The sequence below is a fragment of the Trachypithecus francoisi genome, unplaced genomic scaffold, assembly GCF_009764315.1.
Source record: "Trachypithecus francoisi isolate TF-2019V2 unplaced genomic scaffold, Tfra_2.0 Lachesis_group12, whole genome shotgun sequence".
Taxonomy (NCBI): Eukaryota; Metazoa; Chordata; class Mammalia; order Primates; family Cercopithecidae; genus Trachypithecus; species Trachypithecus francoisi.
Genome location: NW_022681457.1, coordinates 98,800,665 through 98,820,547, shown reverse-complemented (window position 1 = coordinate 98,820,547; position 19,883 = coordinate 98,800,665). Strand labels below are relative to the sequence as shown.

At 45.3% G+C, this 19,883-nt stretch overlaps 1 protein-coding gene and 1 pseudogene across 2 annotated transcripts in view; one reads left to right on the top strand and one right to left on the bottom strand.

Moving 5' to 3' along the window:
* Positions 1–760: 760 nt before the first annotated feature.
* LOC117093073 (collagen alpha-1(I) chain-like) overlaps positions 761–19,883 on the bottom strand; it is a 22,943-nt gene continuing 3,820 nt past the window's right edge. Inside the window, exons 3-4 of the transcript XR_004441021.1 lie at positions 2,874–2,907; positions 761–796 (exon numbers count right to left, since the gene is read on the bottom strand). The gene's annotated coding sequence lies outside the window, so the exon portion shown is untranslated. The remainder of the gene's footprint in view (positions 797–2,873; positions 2,908–19,883) is intronic.
* On the top strand, positions 13,565–14,974 carry LOC117093075 (annotated as a pseudogene). The gene has a single exon (XR_004441022.1). The product of XR_004441022.1 is annotated as a protein SET-like (transcript).

The window sequence follows — 19,883 nt, the reverse complement described above, 5'->3', positions numbered from 1 at the left end:
GTGGCTCATGCCTGTAATCCCAGCACTCTGGGAAGCCAAGGTGGGCTGATCACAAGGTCAGGAGTTCGAGACCAGCCTGGCCAATATAGTGAAATTCCATCTCTACTAAAAATACAAGAATTAGCTGGGTGTGATGGTGGGCCCCCGTAATCCCAGCTACTCAGGAGGCTGAGACAGGAGAATCATTTGAATCTGGGAGGCGGAGTTTGCAGTGAGCTGAGATCGCACCATTGTATTCCAGCCTGGGCAACAGAAAAAGACTCCGTCTCAAAAAAAACAAAACAAGACAAAAAAAAAAAAAAAAGGACAAAAGATCTGAACAGACACTTCACCAAAGAAGATAAACAAATGGCAAATAATCACATGAAAATATGCTCAACATCATGTGTCATTAGGGAATTGCAAATTAACACAACAATGAAACGCCACTACTAGAATGAAACACCTACTAGATTGGCCAGAATCCAGAACACTGACAACACCAAATGCTAGCAAGGCTGTGGAGCAACAGGAACTCTCATTCATTGCTGGTGGGAATGCAAAATGGTACAGCCACTTGGAAGACAGTTTGACAGTTTCTTACAAAACTAAACATACTCTTACTATACTAGCCAGTGATCACACTGCTTGGTATTTACTCAAAAGAGCTGAAAACTTATGTTCACACAAAAACTTACACATGAATGTTTATAGCAGCTTTATTCATAACTGCCAAAACTTGGAAGCAACCAAGGTGTTCTTCAGCAAGTGAATGGATAAACTGTGGTACATCCAGACACTGGAATAGTATTCTGCACTAAAAAGAAAGAAATGAGCTAACAAGTGATGGAAAGACATAGAGCAACCTTAAATGCATATAATTAAGTGAAAGAAGACCATCTGAAAAGGCTGACATGCTATATGATTCCAACTATATGACATTCTGGAAAAGGTAAAACTATGGAGACAATTAAAAAATTAGTGATTGGCCAGGCGCAGTAGCTCACACCTATAATCCCAGCACTTTGGGAGGCCAAGGCAGGTGGATCACTTGAGCTCAGGAGTTTAATACCAGGCTGGCCAACATGTGAAACCCCATCTCTACTAAAACTTACAAAAATTAGCCGGGCATGGTGGCGCACGCCTGTAATCCCAGCTACTCAGGAGGCTGATGCAGGAGAGTTGTTTGAACCCAGGAGGCAGAGGTTGCAGTGAACCAAGATCATGCCACTGCACTCCAGCTTGGGTGACAGAGTGAGTGAGACTCTATCTCAAAAAAATTAAAAAAAAAAAAAATTAGTGGTTGTCAGTGGTAAGCAGGGAGGAAGGGATGAATTGGCAGAGCACAGAGGATTTTTACACGAGTGAAATTAGTCTATATGGTACTACAGTGGTAAATACATGTCACCATACATTTGTCCAAACTCCTAGAATGTACAACACCAAGTGAACACTAATGTAAACTCCGGGTTGGGGTGATAGTGTGTCCGCATAGGTTTATCAATTGTAATAAAGGTACTGCTTTGATCACCTAAGGTCAGAAGTTCGAGACCACCCTGACCACCGTGGCAAAACCTTGTCTCTACTAAAAATACAACATTTAGCTGGGCATGGTGATGGGCATCTGTAGTCCCAGCTACTTGGGAGGCTGAGACAGGAGAATCACTTGAACCCAGGAGGCGGAGGTGGCAGTGAGCCGAGATCGGGCCACTGCACTCCATCCTGGGCGACAGAGCGAGACTGTCTCAAAAAAACAGAAACAAAAAAACCAAGGTACCGCTCTGGTGGGGGATGTTGATAGTCTGGGAGGCTGTGCATGTGTAGGGGCCAGGGCTCTATGGGGTATGTCTGTACCTTCCTCTCAATTTTGCTGTGAACCTAAAAACTGCTATAAAAAATAAAGGGTATTACCTTTTTAAAATCAATTTTTAATTTTTTTTTTTTTGTTTTAAGAAAACAAAGAAGCATTGTCTGGTATAATTTGTTAGCTCAAGTGGAGGAATGAAAAATTCCTGGAAGATCTTTGTTTCTTAAGATCTGCCACGGCTCCCCTGGGGAAGAACAAAATGGGAAGTTGTGTGTAAAAATGAGGAGCTGAGCTACCAACAACACCCACTATTACCAGACACTTGCTGTACGCTAATCCCTGTGCTTTTAGGAATTATTTCATTTGTCCTTTCAATGGCCAAATGAAAATGTTTCTATTGCATGTGTAAACCAAGAAGAGTGTCTAAGACAGGTCTTGGTCAGTTTAGAGGTTTATTTTGCCAAGGTTGAGCTGGAGAGGAAGGAGGAAAGAAAAAAAAAAGGAGGGCAGAAAAACCGAGACAAGTGGTTACATTGTTTTGAGGCTTTGCTAAGCCCTCACTGAATCCACATGTTGCACAGGGAAAGGAGGGGGTAGAAGAACAGTCTGTATTCTGGCTAGGTGCGAGTGCAGTGGCTCATGCCTGTAATCCTAGCACTTTGGAAAGGCAAGATGGGCGGATCACCTGAGATCAGGGGTTCGGGATCAGCGTGGCCAATATGGTGAAACCCTGTCTCTACTGAAAATACAAAAATTAGCCGGGCGTGGTGGCGCATGCCTGTAATCCCAGCGACTTGGGAGGCTGAGGCAGGAGAATCACTTGAACCTGGGAGGTAGAAGCTGCAGTGAGCCGAGATCGCACCACTGCACTCCAGCCTGGGCAACAGAGTGAGACTCCATCTCAAAAACAAACAAACAAAAAATTATGTATTCCTCTCATGCCCAATGTGCTCAGTAAATCTACACCTTACATAAGATAAACACACAGCAGAGGGAGAAGTCAAATACGCATTCCTTTGGGGTGGGTGGTAGGACTATTTCTAGTCTCCTCTTGTCCCATACCCGTCAAGATAAGCTGGTCACTTACATTTTCAGGGGAGGGAGGCCAGCTGGGGAGATACCTGTTTAAGAAGAGAAGGAAAGGCAATTGTTTATGTGTGACTCAGTTTCCAAACTTAACTTTCCCTTTTGGCACAGTGAGTTGGGGGTCCCAAGATTTTATTTTCCTTTCATATGTGGAAGGTGTAAAAAGTAAAGTAGAGGTTCCTCTTCAAAGACTTTCCTCCCCGTCTAATTAGGAATAAATAGTAACTTCTCTTAGAAGCAAAATTTATTCAAAGACCTGTGCTAACATTCTTAAATATCTGCAAGCTGTAATAAAGAAATCAATATACTTTATGTTCTTAGCTTCCAATATTTGCCCTGGCATGCTTATACTGGTCCAAGCAAGCATTAGGTCATAGCCTGTTCCTCTTCCTTATTTAAAAGTGTTTTTACCTTTTTCAGCATTCTACAAGTTACTTCCTCCTTCCTTTGTTCCCCTCTACCTTTGCCTCTTTTAAAAAGTTCTAAGTCGCTAGCCAATCGGACAGATACAGAATGTGAGGTCCCGTTCCAGCCAACAGAAACCAGACACAGCAGTGGGGTGGACGCGTCAGGTTATAAACAACCCTGTCTCCTTTGTTCGGTGTACTCTCGTGGCAAAACTGCTGGTGAGTGTACCCTTTCTGGCAGGAAGTAAAAATGGCCTTATTAAATAAATTAAATTTATGTCCAAGTACTATTTATTTACAACATCGAGGAACAAACATTTCAAACAAAGGGTTCAAACTTAGTATTATTCCCAGTTAACTGCTGAGGAAACTGAGGCTGAAGGATGTAGATTTTCCTGATCACACAGGTCTGCCTGAGTCCAAGGCAGGGGTTATGTCTAAACCCCTAAGGCAGATGGGGGTCCTTTAAGCCCCCTTCCAGCTTTGAGAGTCCTCTGTTCCATGCCTGTATCTCTTCCTTCTGGGAGCGCTGCTCTCTTGGGCTTTGGATCCCTAGAAGGACAGTGCTGTGCCCATAGGGGACTGAGGAGATGACAGCCTGGCGATTGACTTCATGCAGGAATTTCACACCTTCCCAGACCTTAGAGTGCAGGTGGAGAGTGTCTGGCAGAGAAGGCGCCAAGTACTGCCTGCTGAGGCTGGGAAGGACTGCTCCCATGGCGAGCGAGGCCAGCAGCTCCTTCTCCTGCCCTGGCCACCTGTTTCCCAGCCCTCCTCTCCCCACCTCTCCACCTCGGAATGCTAAATGCAAAGCTGGTGGGCTGGCTGGGTATTAGTAACTCGACTCTGTAGACTCTGACGTCTACACTGATAAGAAAGGCGTTTCCTACTGGAGCCAAGGCATCTGCGTGACTTCTCAGCCATCTCTCCAACCCCTCTATAACCCTGAAGAGAATGAGGGTGGCAGGATAATAATAGTAACCATAGTTACCCTGTTTTGAGTGCTGTATAGTGCCAGGCCACTGTGCCAAATGCATCACCCACATTGTTGCATTCAATCCTACAGCCACCCCTTCAGGTACTTTTAGTATCTCCATTTCATATATGAAACAATTGAGGCTTGTGAGAGGTCAAGAACTTGCCCTAGGCCACACAGCAAGTGAGCTGCAGAGAGAAACTCAAATCCTATCCTCCAGCAGCACCAAGCCCTTGTCTTCTCCCCTCTAGTAGGTGGTGAGAGCCAGAGGGAGGCATGCTGCTCTGGCTGGCTGGTGCGCAACGGAAGCTCTGTGCCTGGTTTCTTCAACTTCCAGGAACAGAGTGGACTAGGATGGGGCACAGAGGGAGGGGACGAGCTTCCAGGAAGCCACGTTTCCAGTGGATGAACAGCAGGATCAGGGCTGTTGGCCCAGGCCTCGTGATGGCCCCAGGGGCCAGGGGTAGGGCCAGCCTGGGAGAGGGGCCCTCCCCAGGCTTCTAGAGTGAGGAATCGGGTAACAGGAACATTTGTTTCTGCCCAGGGAAGGCGAGGTTGTGCTTGGAGCAGGCGGGGCCTTTCTGCCTCTGCCCACCTCTTCTCCTCTGGTCCCTGGTTCTCCATCCATTGCTCCTCCCTTCACCCCTTTCAGGTGCTTCATATTTGGAGTCTCCCAGGAAAAACGGAAAATCACAGGGGGAGGAGAGCAGAGCAGCCCATTTGTTCGAGCCTCTCAGTCACAGAGGCTGCAAATTTAGCCTTTTGATCTTGGCTTCTGAGTGGCAGTGAGGCATACTGGTTAAGCCTGCAGCCCCTGGAGCCAGATTCCTGCTGGGCCACCCTCCCAGGGCCACCCCTTAATGCTGCTTAACCTTAGGCAGGTTCCTTAACCTCTCTGTGCCTCAGTTTCTCTGTCTGTAAGATAGTGATAAATACTTCATAAGATTTTTGCAAACATGCAGTGAGTTGATAAATGTAAAGTAGGCCGGGTGCGGTGGCTCAAGCCTGTAATCCCAGCACTTTGGGAGGCTGAGACAGGTGGATCACGAGGTCAGGAGATCGAGACCATCCTGGCTAACATGGTGAAACCCCGTCTCTACTAAAAAATACAAAAAACTAGCCGGGCAAGGTGATGGGCGCCTGTAGTCCCAGCTACTTGGGAGGCTGAGGCAGGAGAATGGCGTAAACCCGGAGGCGGAGCTTGCAGTGAGCTGAGATTCGGCCACTGCACTCCAGCCTGGGCGACAGTGAGACTCCGTCTCAAAAAAAAAAAAAAAAAAAATGTAAAGTAGACATTTCTGTAAGTGTGAAGCCTGGCACAGAATAAGCACTCTCTCAGCGTTAGCTGCTGTTTCCAAATGAAGTTACATACAGAATCATGGATAGAATGGAGAGAAGGCATCCATCAACGAAATTTTCAAAAACAGTCCCCTGGCCAGACACGGTGGTTCATGCCTGTAATCCCAGCATGGGAGGCCAAGGCAGGTGGATCAACGAAGTCAAGAGATTGAGACCATCCTGGTTAACACAGTGAAACCCCATCTGTACTAAAAATACAAAAAAAAAAAAAAATAGCTGGGAGCTGTGGCACACGCCTGTAATCCCAGCTACTCGGGAGGCTGAGGTAGGAGAATCGCTTGAACCCTGGAGGCGGAGGTTGCACTGAGCCAAGATCATGTCACTGCACTCCAGCCTGGACGACAGAGTGAGACCCCGTCTCAAAAAATAAAATAAATAAAATAAAATAAAATAAATAAATAAAATAAAATAAAATACAGTCTCCTATAACCACACCACTCAGCACAACCACCAACCCCATTTCACTCTATTTCCTTTAGATTTTTTCCTGTTCATCATTTTTATAACATCATAACCATCATATGCTTAAAAGTTGTAAAACTTTGGCTGGGCATGGTGGCTCATGCCTGTAATCCCAGCACTTTGGGAGGCTGAGGTGGGCAGATTACTTGAAACCAGGAGTTTGAGAACAGCCTGGCTAACATGACAAAACCCCCTCTCCACTACAAAAGTTAGCTGAGTGTGGCGGTACATGCCTGTAATCCCGGCTACTCAGGAGGCTGAGGCATTAGAATCGCTTGAACCTGGGAGGCGGAGGTTGCAGTGAGCAGAGATCATACCACTGCACTCCAGTCTGGGGGACAGAGTGAGATTCTGCATCCAAAGAAAAAAATAAATAAATAAAAAGAGTTGTGTAACTTTGGGACTTTAACATTTTATCCTAAGCATTTACTATAATAATTCAGTAGGTTTTTGTTGAGGGTCCGCTATGCACCAAGCATTGTTCTAAACTCTGAGTATACAGCAGCCAACAGAACAAAGCCCTTTTTCTCCAGGAACAGAACAGACAAAGCCCGTCTCTCAAGGACTTGGTGACATTTTCCACTGGGCATTGATTGCTACATGGTCTTAGAGCTCGTTCTTTTAAATTGAGGTCTAATTTCATACAGTAGAGTGCACACATATAAAATGTGAAGTTCAGTGAATGTTCATGTGTGTAGTCACCCATGTAACCACCACCCATCTCAAGGTACAGAACATTTCCAGTGCTCCAGAAGATTCCCTCACCTTCCCAGTCAATAACTACCTTTCTTCCCCTCATGTAACCTTCTGGCTTCTATCAACATAGATTAGTTTCACCTGTTTAAGAAGAAGATCCACTCTTTTGAGAATGTCCACTTTCTAATGGCTGCAGAATATTCTATCCTATGGATATGTTTTTGGACACGTTTTGCTTTTAGTTTCTCACTGTTATCAATAATGCTACCTTGGGCCAGGTGCAATGGCTCCCGCCTGTAATCCTAGCACTTTGGGAGGCCAAGGCAGGTGAATCACCTGAGGTCGGGAGTTCGAGACCAGCCTCGCTAACATGGTGAAACCCCGTCTCTACTAAAAATACAAAGAAAAAAAAATGAGCCAGGCATGGTAGTGCACACCTGTAATTCTAGCTATTCAGGAGGCTAAGGCAGGAGAATTGCTTAAATCTGGGAGGCGGAGGGTGCAGTAAGCTGAGATCACGCCGCTGTGCTCCAGCTTGGGCAACAAAGCAGGACTCCGTCTCAAAAATAATAATAATAATAATAATGCTACATTGAATGTCACATTTTAAATCATTTCCTTAGGCTACAGACTCTCAGAAGCAGGACTGATATTGAAAGCGTCTTGGTAAATACTGACAGACTGCTTTCCTGAAAGAGTGTGTGGCACCAACAGTGAATGTAACTGGAGGGGCAAGCTATGGGTGCATAGCATCACTACAGTGTCCAGCTCAACTCAATTGTCTACTTCCCTATCCCTGTTTGAGCTTGAATACTCAGCATATAATACAGTGGTCCGGAAGGGTGTCTCCACGAGAAGTCTGAATGCCATGAGAAAGATCCACAAGACTCTCTTGGTGAAGTTGCCATAATAGGGAGTTTGGGCCTCAACTTTACAATGTCAAAACTCTAACTTTTTGCTTACATTAAGAGAGGATTCACCCTTAGGCTAACAACAATGAAGCAACAGACTCTGACTCAATCATAAAGCAGATAAAAATCTGTGAGTTTACAAAGATAAATTTATCAGTCAAGTATGCAAGAATGTGTGTTATCAAAAGACTGGTGTGTCCTCCCTTGTTAGAAAGCCACAGGGGAAGCCAAATGATCAACAGAAAATTTCTTGGTGTCTCAGTCTGAGTCAGAAAGCAGAGAAGGAAGCCCTGAGATGTGTAGAGAGGCACCCTTATCTTCAGCTCAAAAGACCCCCTCAGCTCTGAGCCTATAAGGAGTAGTGAGTTTTCCCTACGTGCAGCAGTTCCTTGGCTATTCCTCCTTCCCATCCCAAACTTCCAAACACCAGATCCTGTGCAATCTCCCATCTGCCCTTAAATCTACTTCTTTCCATCGCCTCATTCACAGCCTGGTCCAGACCACTATCATCTCTTGCCTAAACTTTTGCAGCTCATCTCTCCTTGCCCTCTTGCTCACTCTTGATCCAGTCTCCATCTGCCAGCCAGAGTGATCTTTTTTTGTTTTTGTTTTTTGAGACTGAGTTTCACTCTATTGCCCAGGCTGAAATGCAGTGGCACAATCTTGGCTCACTGCAATCTCCGGCTCCTGGGTTCAAGCAATTCTCATGCCTCAGCCTCCCGAGTAGCTGGGATTACAGGCATGTGCCACCACGCCCGACTAATTTTTGTATTTTTAGTAGAGACGGAGTTTCACCACGTTGGCCAGGCTGGTCTCAAACTCCTGACTTCAAATGATCTGCCCACGTTGGCCTCCTAAAGTGCTAGAATTACAGGTGTGAGCCACCTCACCCAGCCTAGCGTGATCTTTTAAACTGGACATATGAGTGTGTTTAAAGTCTCTACCTAGTTGAATGTGTTGGCTCACAACTATAATCCCAACACTTTGGGAGGCCAAGGCAGGAGGATCACTTGAGGCCAGGAGTTCAATACCAGCCTGGGCAACATAGCAAGACTATGTCTCCACATAAATAAACAAACAAATAATTAGCTGGGTGTGGTTGCACGCACCTGTGGTCTCAGCTACTTGGAAGGCTGAGATGGGAGGATTGCTTGAGCCCAGGAAGTCAAGGCTGCAGTGAACCACGATCATGTCACTGTACTATAGCCTGGGCAAAGAGCAAGACCCTACCTCAAAAACAATAAAAATAAAATAAATAAAATCTCTACTTAAAACTCTTTGGTGATTGACAGGTTAACAGATGAACAAAACACAGTATATACACAAAACGGAATGTTGTTCAGTCTTAAAGAGAAATGAAATTCTGACACATGCTACAACATGGGTGAACCTTGGAGACCTTACACTAAGTGAAATAAGCCAGACACACAAAAAAAGTACTGAATTATTCCATTCATACGAGGTACCTAGAATAGTCAAATCATAGAGACAGAAAGTAGAGGCCGGGCACAGTGGCTCAGGCCTGTAATCCCAACACTTTGGGAGGCCGAGGCGGGCAGATCACCTGGGGTTTGAGACCAGTCTGGCCAACATGGTAAAACCCCGTCTCTACTAAAAATACAAAAAATTAGCCAGGCTTGGTGGCAGGCACATATAATCCCAGCTACTTGGGAGGCTGAAGCAGGAGAGTCGCTTGAACCTGGGAGGTGGAGGTTGCAGTGAGCTGAGATTGCACCATTTCACTCCAGCCTAGGAGAAAAGAGTGAAACTCTGTCTTAAAAAAACAAGTAAAATAGTGGTTATCAGGTTACCAGGGGCTGGGGAGAGAAGGAATGGGGAACTATTGTTTAATGGATACAGAGTTGCAGTTTGGGATGACAAAAAAAAACCCTGAATGTCCCGGCTGGGTGACTCACACCTGTAACCCCAGATGCTGGGAGGCCAAGGCAGGTGATCACTTGAGGTCCGGAGTTCGAGACCAGCCTGGCCAACATGATGAGACCCTGTCTCTACTGAAAATACAAAAATTAGCCGGACATAGTAGCACATGCCTATAGTCCCAGCCACTTGGGAGGCTGAGGTGGAAGGATTGCTTGAACGGGGAGGTGGGGGTTGCAGTGAGCCAAGATCCACTGCCCTCCAGCCTGGGAGACAGAATAAGACTTCATCTCAAATAATAATAATAATAATAGTTCTGGATAGTGGTGATGGTTGCACAACAATATAAATGTACTTAATGCTGTTGAACTATACAGTTAAAATGATTAAATCAGCAAATTTTGTTATCTCTATTTTACCACAATTAAAAAAAAAAAAAAGACCCTTGCTGACCTGTTGCTTTGATCCCCAAATCCATAACATGATCTACAAGACCCTACAGGATCTCACTCCTGCTTGTGTAGGGGTTTTAAGGCTAAACCTTATATAACTTCTTCCCCCTCCAGTTGGGATCTGGACCTATTAGGAAATCCAAATGGCTACCAAGGCAATGGAAAGATAAAAATATGGGACTTATTACTGATAAAGTTGGGCTTTGGAAGCAAATGCTTGTATTTATAGCCACAATGGAGGTTCCTAGTGTCGTCCTCTCCCCATCATCTCCCCCCAACTCTTGATTTAAACTTCCAGCTGAGGCCTGCATAGAGCAGCTGGCACAGGTCGTCCTGAATGCCAAGCATGCTCCTCCCTCCGCTGCTCACTTAGCTCATTTCTGCCTCTCAGTCATTTCTTAGCATTAGCGTCACATGTGGCTGGGCATGGTGGCTCACACCTGTTATCCCAGCACTTTGGGAGGCTGAGGTGGGCAGATCACTTGAGGCCAGGAGTTCAAGACCAGCCTGTCCAACATGGCGAAACCCCATCTCTACTAAAAATACAAAAAATTAGCCAGGTGTGGTGGTGTGTGCCTGTAGTCCCAAGCTGTCTGTGAGGCTGAGGCAGGAGAATCGCTTGACCCGGGAAGCAGGGGTTACAGTGAACTGAAACCACACCATTGCACCCCAGCCTGAGCAACACAGTGGGACTGTCTCAAAAAAAAAAGGCCTCTGTCATATGCTCAGAGGCCTTCCGTGGCCCATACTACCTCCCCCCTACCTCCTAATAAGTCTCATGCACCCTAGAGCTTCTCCTGCATAGCACTCTCCAGAACTGTGTCTGTGTCTCTTTCCATGATCATTGTGGGTGTAAATAAGAAGGCAAGTTTCATGAGAACAGGCACTGTGCTATGGTCTCCATGTGTCCCCCTAAAATTCATGTTAAAACTGAATTGCTAGTGTGATAGTATTAAGAGGTACGGCCTTTAGGATGTGATTAAGTCATGAGGGTGGAGCCGTCATGGGTAGGATTAGTGACCTTATAAAAGGGGTGCAAGAGGCCGGGCGTGGTGGCTCATGCCTGTAATCCCAGCACTTTGGGAGGCTGAGGCAGGCGGATCATGAGGTCGAGATGGAGACCATCCTGGTCAACAAGGTGAAACTCCGTCTCTACTAAAAAAAAAAAAAAAAAAAAAAAATTAGCCGGGTGTGATGGCATGTGCCTGTAGTCCCAGCTACTCGGGAGGCAGAGGCAGGAGAATCACTTGAACCCGGGAGGCAGAAGTTGCAGTGAGCCGAGATCACGCCACCGCATTTCAGCTTGGCAACAGAGCGCAAGTCCATCTCAAAAAAAAAAAAGGTAAAAGGGGTGCAAGGCAGCTATTCATCCCTTTTTGCCCTCCCACTTCTGCCTTGTAAGGATGCAGCACCAAGCCACCATCTTGGAAGAAGAGAGAGCAGCTCTCACCAGAGATGGAATCTGCCGGTACCTTGATCTTGGTCTTCGCAGTCTCTAGGATTGGGAGAAGTAAATTTCTGTTGTTTATAAATTACTCAGTCTAAGGCATTTTGTTATAGCAGCATGAACAGACGAAGACGCACTGTGTATGCTGTATGTTTCCTTCATGGCCACATCCCCAGTGCCTAGCACGGTGCCTGGCGCTTTGGCTCCCATACACATTGGAGAATATTCCATTCACTAGCACTCCTCTCCAGCAGAAGTCTGTATACTGTTGGAAGACAAACGTGGATAAGGCTTGGGGCCGGGAGGTCAGGGGCCAGCCTAAGTAACATTCGCAGGTACATGGATTAGTGGGCCTTGTGGGGTCTACAGTTTGTCCAGGGCCCAAGATGTCAGGACCATCGAGAAGCTAAGTGTGGTTATCTGTACCTCCTTTCCAGCCCCTGCTCTAAATAACCATAGAGCAAATATTTGAAGAATGTCAGCTTAAAGGAGTGTCTCACTCTGACCCTCAAATCTCAATTTATTTTTAAATTGACAAAAATTTTATATATTTACACATGTGTACAACATAATACTTTGAAATATGAATACATTGTGGAACGACTAAATTTAAGGCCCAGTGTAAATGCTACCTCCTCTCTAAAGCTTTCCTACCCGCCATTCCCCTCCACAGAAGCACAGTTTGGATTTCCTCCCCTAGGCTATGTAACCTCAGCTGGCACTGGTTGAATTGTACTGTCTGCATATTTATATGTCTGTCTCCCCTCCCAGAGGAAGTCCATGAGGGCAGGGACTTTATCGTTTCGTTCACTGCTTTTTCTTAGCATCATGCACAATTTCTTGCATGTGGTAGATATTCACCAAATAGTTGTCGACTTAATGAACAAAGTGCCACCATGTGCCAGGCACTAATTGACTTCTGAGAAGGGGTATATGTCAAGACATTTGTTAGCTACCCACCAGCCTCTGAATTTAAGCCTGCCAGTAAGCCCCATCCTTCAAGACACAGAGCTTGATCAAGAAGGGGCTCACAACCCTATCCCCTACTCCCTACTCCCTAGCCCCTAGCCAATCAGGTCCAACAAGACTTAATTTTAGGAATCTTGTTTGAGGAATAGAGAAGCTGACTTTCTCATTCCTGCAGGATGTGAACTCATAAGGCTGAATTCCCACTGGTGACCCCCAGGCCCACAAGGGAAGCCAGCCTTAAGACGAAGGCAGCATCATGGGAGGCAGAACAGAGGAAACTGGAGTCTTTGGTGACATGTGAGCTGCTGAATCAAACTTCCTTCCCAAAGCTAGCCCTCCTGTCTCCATTTCTCTTAGGTATATGTACCAATCATTCCTTTCAGTCATTTTGAGTTTCTGCTCTTGCAACATGAAGCATCCAGAAGAGGCCAGAGAATCACAGGAAACCCAAGCTTTAACACCTCAGGACCTGCTGAGGAGATGGGTGAATCTTCAGTTTAGGACACTCTCAACCCTCACATCCAGCATGGTTTTCAGATGGTGGCACCCCAGCAGCTCTTGGACACAGGAGAAGGAGATGTGAACCTGGGTCTTAACCATCAGTTGCTCTAGCTGTTCTCAGTCCTCACCAAGAAGACAACTAGGACCCATCCAAAGACAAAAACAGCCAAAGTTATACCTGGCACAAGACCTTTGTGGGCCCCCAGATCACTTGTCTTGGGGGCTGGATCAGAAACAAACATTTTGGTCTTCTTGTTACAAGCATAGTGGAGGTGTAGGATTGAAGAATCAGAGTGTTGGAGCTGGAAGGATCCTTAGAGATGAGCTGGTCAGACCCCCTCATTTTGCAGATGGGGAGACTGAGGCCCACAACAGGGAGGGGTCTTTCTTGCTCAAGATAACACAGCGTGTTAGTGCCAAAGCTAGTATCCTCCCTAAAGGAGTTTCTCCCTCAGCCTCCCCCTGCAGAAATGGGGCTAGGGAGACTGGGCGCAGTGGCTCACGCCTATAATCCCAGCACTTTGGGAGGCCAAGGCGGGTGGATCACCTGAGGTCAGGAGTTCGAGACCAGCCTGGCCAACATGGCGAAACCCCATCACTAACAAAAATACAAAAATTAGGGTGTTCAGTCTGCTTCCGGACGGGCGAGGAGACTCATGGTCTGGTTCTTGGACTTCCCTAACAGCATGGCCCCTAAATGCCAGTCTCCACTCCTGCCTCAAAAGAAGAAACCAAGACCACCGCCTGCTCTGGGACCGGAGGAGATATTGGCCTCTGCAGGCTTGCCGAAGAAAGGAGAAAAAGAACAGTAAGAAGCAATTGAACACATTAAGGAAATACAAAATGAAATAGACAGACTTAATGAACGAGCCAGTGAGGAGATTTTGAAAGTAGAACAGAAATATAACAAACTCCGCCAACCATTTTTTCAGAAGAGGTCAGAATTGATCACCAAAATCCCAAATTTTTGGGTAACAACATTTGTCAACCATCCACAAGTGTCTGCACTGCTTGGGGAGGAAGACAAAGAGGCACTGCATTATTTGACCAGAGTTGAAGTGACAGAATTTGAAGATATTAACTCAGGTTACAGAATAGATTTTTATTCTGATGGAAATCCTTACTTTGAAAATAAAGTTCTCTCCAAAGAATTTCATCCGAAGGAGAGTGGTGATCCATCTTCAAAGTCCACCAGAAGCAAATGGAAATCTGGAAAGGATTTGACGAAACGTTCAAGTCAAACGCAGAATAAAGCCAGCAGGAAGACAGCATGAGGAACCACAGAGCTTCTTTACCTGGTTTACTGACCATTCTGATGCAGGTGCTGATGAGTTAGGAGAGGTCATCAAAGATGATATTTGGCCAAACTCATTACAGAACTACTTGGTTCCTGATATAGATGATGAAGAAGGAGAAGGAGAAGAAGATGATGATGATGATGAAGAGGAGGAAGGATTAGAAGATATTGATGAAGAAGGGAATGAAGATGAAGGTGAAGAAGATGATGATGATGAAGGGCAGGAAGGAGAGCAGGATGAAGGAGAAGATGGGTAATAGAACACTGATGGATTCCAACCTTCCTTTTTTAAAATTTTCTCCAGTCCCTGGGAGCAAGTTGCAGTTTTTTGTTTTTTTTTTTTTTCCTCTTGTGCTCAGTCGCCCTGTTCTTGAGGTCTCTTTTCTGTACTCCATGGTTCTCAACTTATTTGGGGGGAAATACCTTGAGCAGAATACAATGGGAAAAGAGTCTCTACCCCTTTCTGTTCGAAGTTCATTTTTATCCCTTCCTGTCTCAACAAAAACTGTATGGAATCAACACCACCGAGTTCTGTGGGAAAAAAGAAAACCCCGCTCCCTTCGCTCTGCTGGAAGCTGGAGGGTGCTAGGCCTCTGTGTAGCAGTGCATAGGATTCTAGCTTTTTTCCTCCTTTCTCTGTATGTTGGGCTCAGAGAGTACACTGTGTCTCTATGTGAATATGGACAGTTAGCATTTACCAACATTTATCTGTCTACTTTCTCTTGTTTAAAAAAAGAAAAAAAACTTTAAAAAATGGGGTTATAGAAGGTCAGCAAAGGGTGGCTTGAGATGTTTGGGTGGGTTAAGTGGGTATTTTGACAACATGGCTTCTCCTTTGGCATGTTTCATTGTGATATTTGACAGACATCCTTGCAGTTTAAGATGACACTTTTAAAAATAAATTCTCTCCTAATGATGACTTGAGTCCTGCCACTCAATGGGAGAATCAGCAGAACCTGTAGGATCTTATTTGGAATTGACATGCTCTATTGTAATTTTGTTCCTGTTAATTTTTAAATTTTCTTTTTGTTTCACTGGAAAGATGATGCTCAGTTTCAAACGTTAAAAGTGTACAAGTTGCTTTGTTACAATAAAACTAAATGTGTACACAACGAAAAAAAAATACAAAAATTAGCCGGGCGTGGGGGCGTGGTGGCGCATGCCTGTAATCCCAGCTACGCAGAAGGCTGAGGCAGAAGATTTGCTTGAACCCAGGAGGCGGAGGGAGCAGTGGGCCAAGTTTGCGCCACTGCACTAGAGCCTGGGCAACAAAGCAAGACTCCATCTCAGAAAATAAAAAACAAAAGAGAGAGAGAGAGAGAAAGAAATGGGGCTAGAGCTCCCCAAGCTTGGGAAGGAGAAGGGAGGGGACACTGATGGGGATTCTCCCTGCTACAGCAGTTAGGAGCTGCTCCCAAAACATTCACTGACAGGCCTAGCCAGTCGCCCTTAACGACCTCATTGTGGCATTTTGATAACAACTTGTGGTTGGCTCAGTGGGTACTAGGTCTCTAAAATGCATCAATGACGCCTCTTATAATTTCTCTGGAGGAGAAATTCAGAGTCAGCAATCTGGTAGGAAGACTCCAAGATGTGCCTTGGGGACAGGGTATATATGGGAACTCTGTAATTTCCACTCAACTTCACTGTGAACCTAAAACTTCTCTAAAAATAGTCTTTTCAAACACACACACACAACCGGGCATGGTGTCTCATGCCTGTAATCCCAGCATTTTGGGAAGCCAAGGTGGGCAGATCACTTGAAGCCAGGGGTTCAAGACTAGCCTGGCCAACATGGTGAAACCCCATTTCTACTAAAAATGCAAAAATAGCCAGGTGGGGTGGCATGCGCCTGTATTCCAGCTACTCGGGCACCTGTAATTCCAGCTATTTGGGGGGCTGAGGTGAGAGAATCGCTTGAACCCAGGAGGCGGAGGTTGCAGTAAGCCAAGATTGTGCCACTGCACTCCAGCCTGGGGGGAGTGAGACTGCATCTCAAACACACACACACACACACACATTGTAGTTAGACCCCAATTGAAGTGCCAGTGTGACTTTCACCTCTTAGAACCTCTGTTTCCTCAGTTGTAAAAGGGAGGACAATAATAGTATGTGCTTTACAGGGTCACGGTGCAGATGAGATGAGATCACTCTATAAACAGTACTTTGCACAGTGCCTCGCTCAGACGGTAGTATGAATATTACCTATTATTTATTTATACTACCAATTTGTATTTATCTATAGTTTATAGGTAAAATTGCTCCATGATAATCTGCTTCCAGTGGACCCATTCTAAGTAGGGACAGCCCATTTGCCTCTTCCCATGTGAACTCTGTTCAGATAGGAAACGTTAAGGCTCAGATTCATATTGATTTATGGGGCTGGGGACCTGGAGTCCAAAGACTCCAGGAGTCTTGGCTCCACCAGTGACTTATTAGGAACTTAAGTTACTGAGTCCCTTTGAGTCTCAGTTTCTCCAGATGTAAAAGACTAGGCTCATATTCTCCACTTCGTAGGGTTCTTGTGGGATAAAGGACTTGGATCTTGACAGGTCTGGGAATTCAGACCTGCTTTAGTGAGACTGGAGCATCAGCTTCACCAATGGAACCTGCCACCAGGGGGCAGGCTTGCTACATCCAAGTTTCCATTTGTCCAAAATACTCATTTCCTTTTTTGAGAGTGATTGTCTTAACTTTTTTATCATGGAAAGAGTCCAACATACACAAAAGTAGAATGGTATAAGCCTCATGTACCCAGCACTAAGTTTCAACAACTATCAACATTTCGTCAATCTTCCCCTCTCTTTTTGTTTGCTCTGCTGCTAGTGGAGTATTTTAAAGCATATTCCAGACCTCATTTTGTTTTATCCCTAATGCACGTGTGCTGCTCCAATTGCAAAAGACTTATTTTCTGCGGGGCACGGTGGCTCACACCTGTAATCCAAGCACTTTGGGAGGCTGAGGCGGGCGAATCACCTGAGGTCGGGAGTTTCAGACCAGCCTGACAACCATGGAGAAACCCTGTCTCTACTGAAAATACAAACTTAGTCAAGCGCGATGGCACATGCCTACAATCCTTGCCACTTGGGAGGCTGAGGCAAGAGAATCGCTTGAAACCGGGAGGCAGAGGTTGCGGTGAACCAAGATCGCGCTATTGCACTCCAGCCTGGGCAACAAGAGCGAAACTCCATCTCCAAAAAAAAGAAGAAAGAAAAAGACTTACTTTCACAAGCACTGTGTCACTTAACAAAAAAGAACAATAATTCCTTAATTTTATCTAAGTTCTTATTTAATTTTTTCTTTTCTTTCTTTTTTTTTTTTTTTGAGGGTCTCACTCTGTCTCTAGCCCAGGCTGGAGTGCAGTGGCCTAATCTCCACTCACTGCAACCTCTGCCTCCTGGGTTCAAGCGATTCTCCTGCCTCAGCCTCCCAAGTAGCTGGGACTACAGGTGTGTGCCACCACGCCTGGCTAATTTTTGCATTTTTTGGTAGAGACTGTGTCGTTCACTGTGTTGGCCAGGCTGGTCTCAAACTCCTGGCCTCAAGTGATCTGCCTGCCTCAGCCTCCCAAAGTGTTGGGATTTCAGGTGTGAGCCACAGTGCCTAACCTATATTTAAATTTCTGAAGACATCTTTTGACAGCTAACTCATTTGAATCTCAATCCAAATGAGGTTACTGCATTTGGTAAGTCACTTTCACATTCTACTGTCCAGTTTTACTTCTGTATCATGAATCTACCGGAGAATCCAGGACACTTGTCCTGTAGAATGCTCCACATTTGGAGTTTGACTGATTATGGTCTTTGTATATCCTTCATATTTCTGGTAAACTGGTAATTAGATTTTGGCTTCATAAGGCTTAGGCTCTTTTTCTTTTGTTGTTGTTTTTCTTTTTTTTGAGACAGGGTCTCACTCTGTCACCCACGTTAGAGATCAGAGGCAAGATCTCGGCTCACTGCAAGCTCTACCTCCCAGGTTCAAGCAATCCTCCTGCCTCAGCCTCCCTAGTAGCTGGGACTACAGGCGTGCACCACCACACTTGGCTAATTTTTTTTTTTTTTTTTAGTAGAGATGGGGTTTCACCATGTTGGCCAGGCTGGTCTCGAACTCCTGACCTCAGGTAATCTGACTGCCTCAGCCTCCCAAACTTTTGGGATTACAGGTGTGAGCCATCACACCCAGACATCTCTCTTTTTTTTTTTTAAAGGCAAGAATATTTTGTGGAGAGCACTGTTGACTTAATGAACAAAGTGCCACCATATGCCAGGCACTAGTTGACTCTTTAGGGAAGGTATATGTCAAGACATTTGTTAGTGGCCCCCACAGCCTCTGGATTTAAGGCCATCAGTAAGCCCCATCCTTCAAGACACAGAGAGCTTGTCGAGGAAGGGCCTAAGGACCCTATCTCCAATCCTCTATGCCCTAGCCAATCAAGTCCAACAAGACTCAATTCCAGGACTGTTGTTTGAGGAACAGACACTAACCTTAAAACATTTTAGTGATTTTAAGGTTGGTCAATGACTTTTAAATTAATTTTTTTTTAACTGGAAAATGGTATTTAGAGACTAAATCTGTGCACTAGGGGTGTTCCAGGGCTGGGTGACCAGCCTGGCCAACATGGTTCCTCTAAATGGTATTTAGAGAGTAAATCTGTGCACTGAGTTGGTCATTGCTTCTAGGCCTTTTCGGCAGACAGAGCTAAAAAAAATACTTTTTTTTTTTTTTTTTGAGATGGAGTCTTGCTCTGTTACCCATGCTGGAGTGCAGTGGCGCAATCTCAGCTCACTGCAACCTCCACCTCCTGGGTTCAAGCAATTCTCCTGCCTCAGCCTCCCGAGTAGCTGAGACTACAGGTGCCTGCCACCGTGCCTGGCTAATCTTTCTATTTTTGGTAGAGATGGGGTTTTGCCACGTTGGCCAGGCTGGTCTGGAACTCATGACTTCAGGTGATCCACCAGCCTCAGCCTCCCTAAAGTGCTGGGATTATAGGCGTGAGCCACCACGCCAGGCTGAAAATACATTTTTGAAAAGAAAAAATACATACTGCTATCTAATTCAGATCTAAGTTTATCCTAAGCTTCTTTTCTCCTTAAAACACTTTCTCATACACTGAAAAATCTTGGTTCCTAATGCTATTGACATAATTACTTATTTGTTTGTTCTTATATCATAGTTTCAAAATAACAACATCAATATTACTACTAGCAATAAGACGAATGAATGCAATTGTATTTCTATGCAGTTTTATTTGTCCTTAGACTATACCCCATTAGAAAGGTACAATCAAGGACAGGTGTGATGGCTCATGACTGTAATCCCGACACCTTGAGAGATAAAACAGGATCACCTGAGGTCAAGAGTTTACAAGCAGCCTGGGCAACACAGTGAGACCCTGTCTCTACAAGAAAATTTTAAAAATTAGCTATACCTATAGTCCCAGCTCCTCAGGAGGATAAGGTGGGAAGATCCCTTGAGCCCAGGAGTTGGAAGTTAGTGAACTATAATCACCACTGCACTCAAGCCTGGGCGACAGAATGAGAACTCATCTCTTTATTTTTTGAGATGGAAAGTGTCGCTCTGTGGCCCAGGCTGGAGTGCTGTGACGGGATCTCGGCTTCACTGCAAGCTCTGCCTCCTGGGTTCACACCATTCTCCT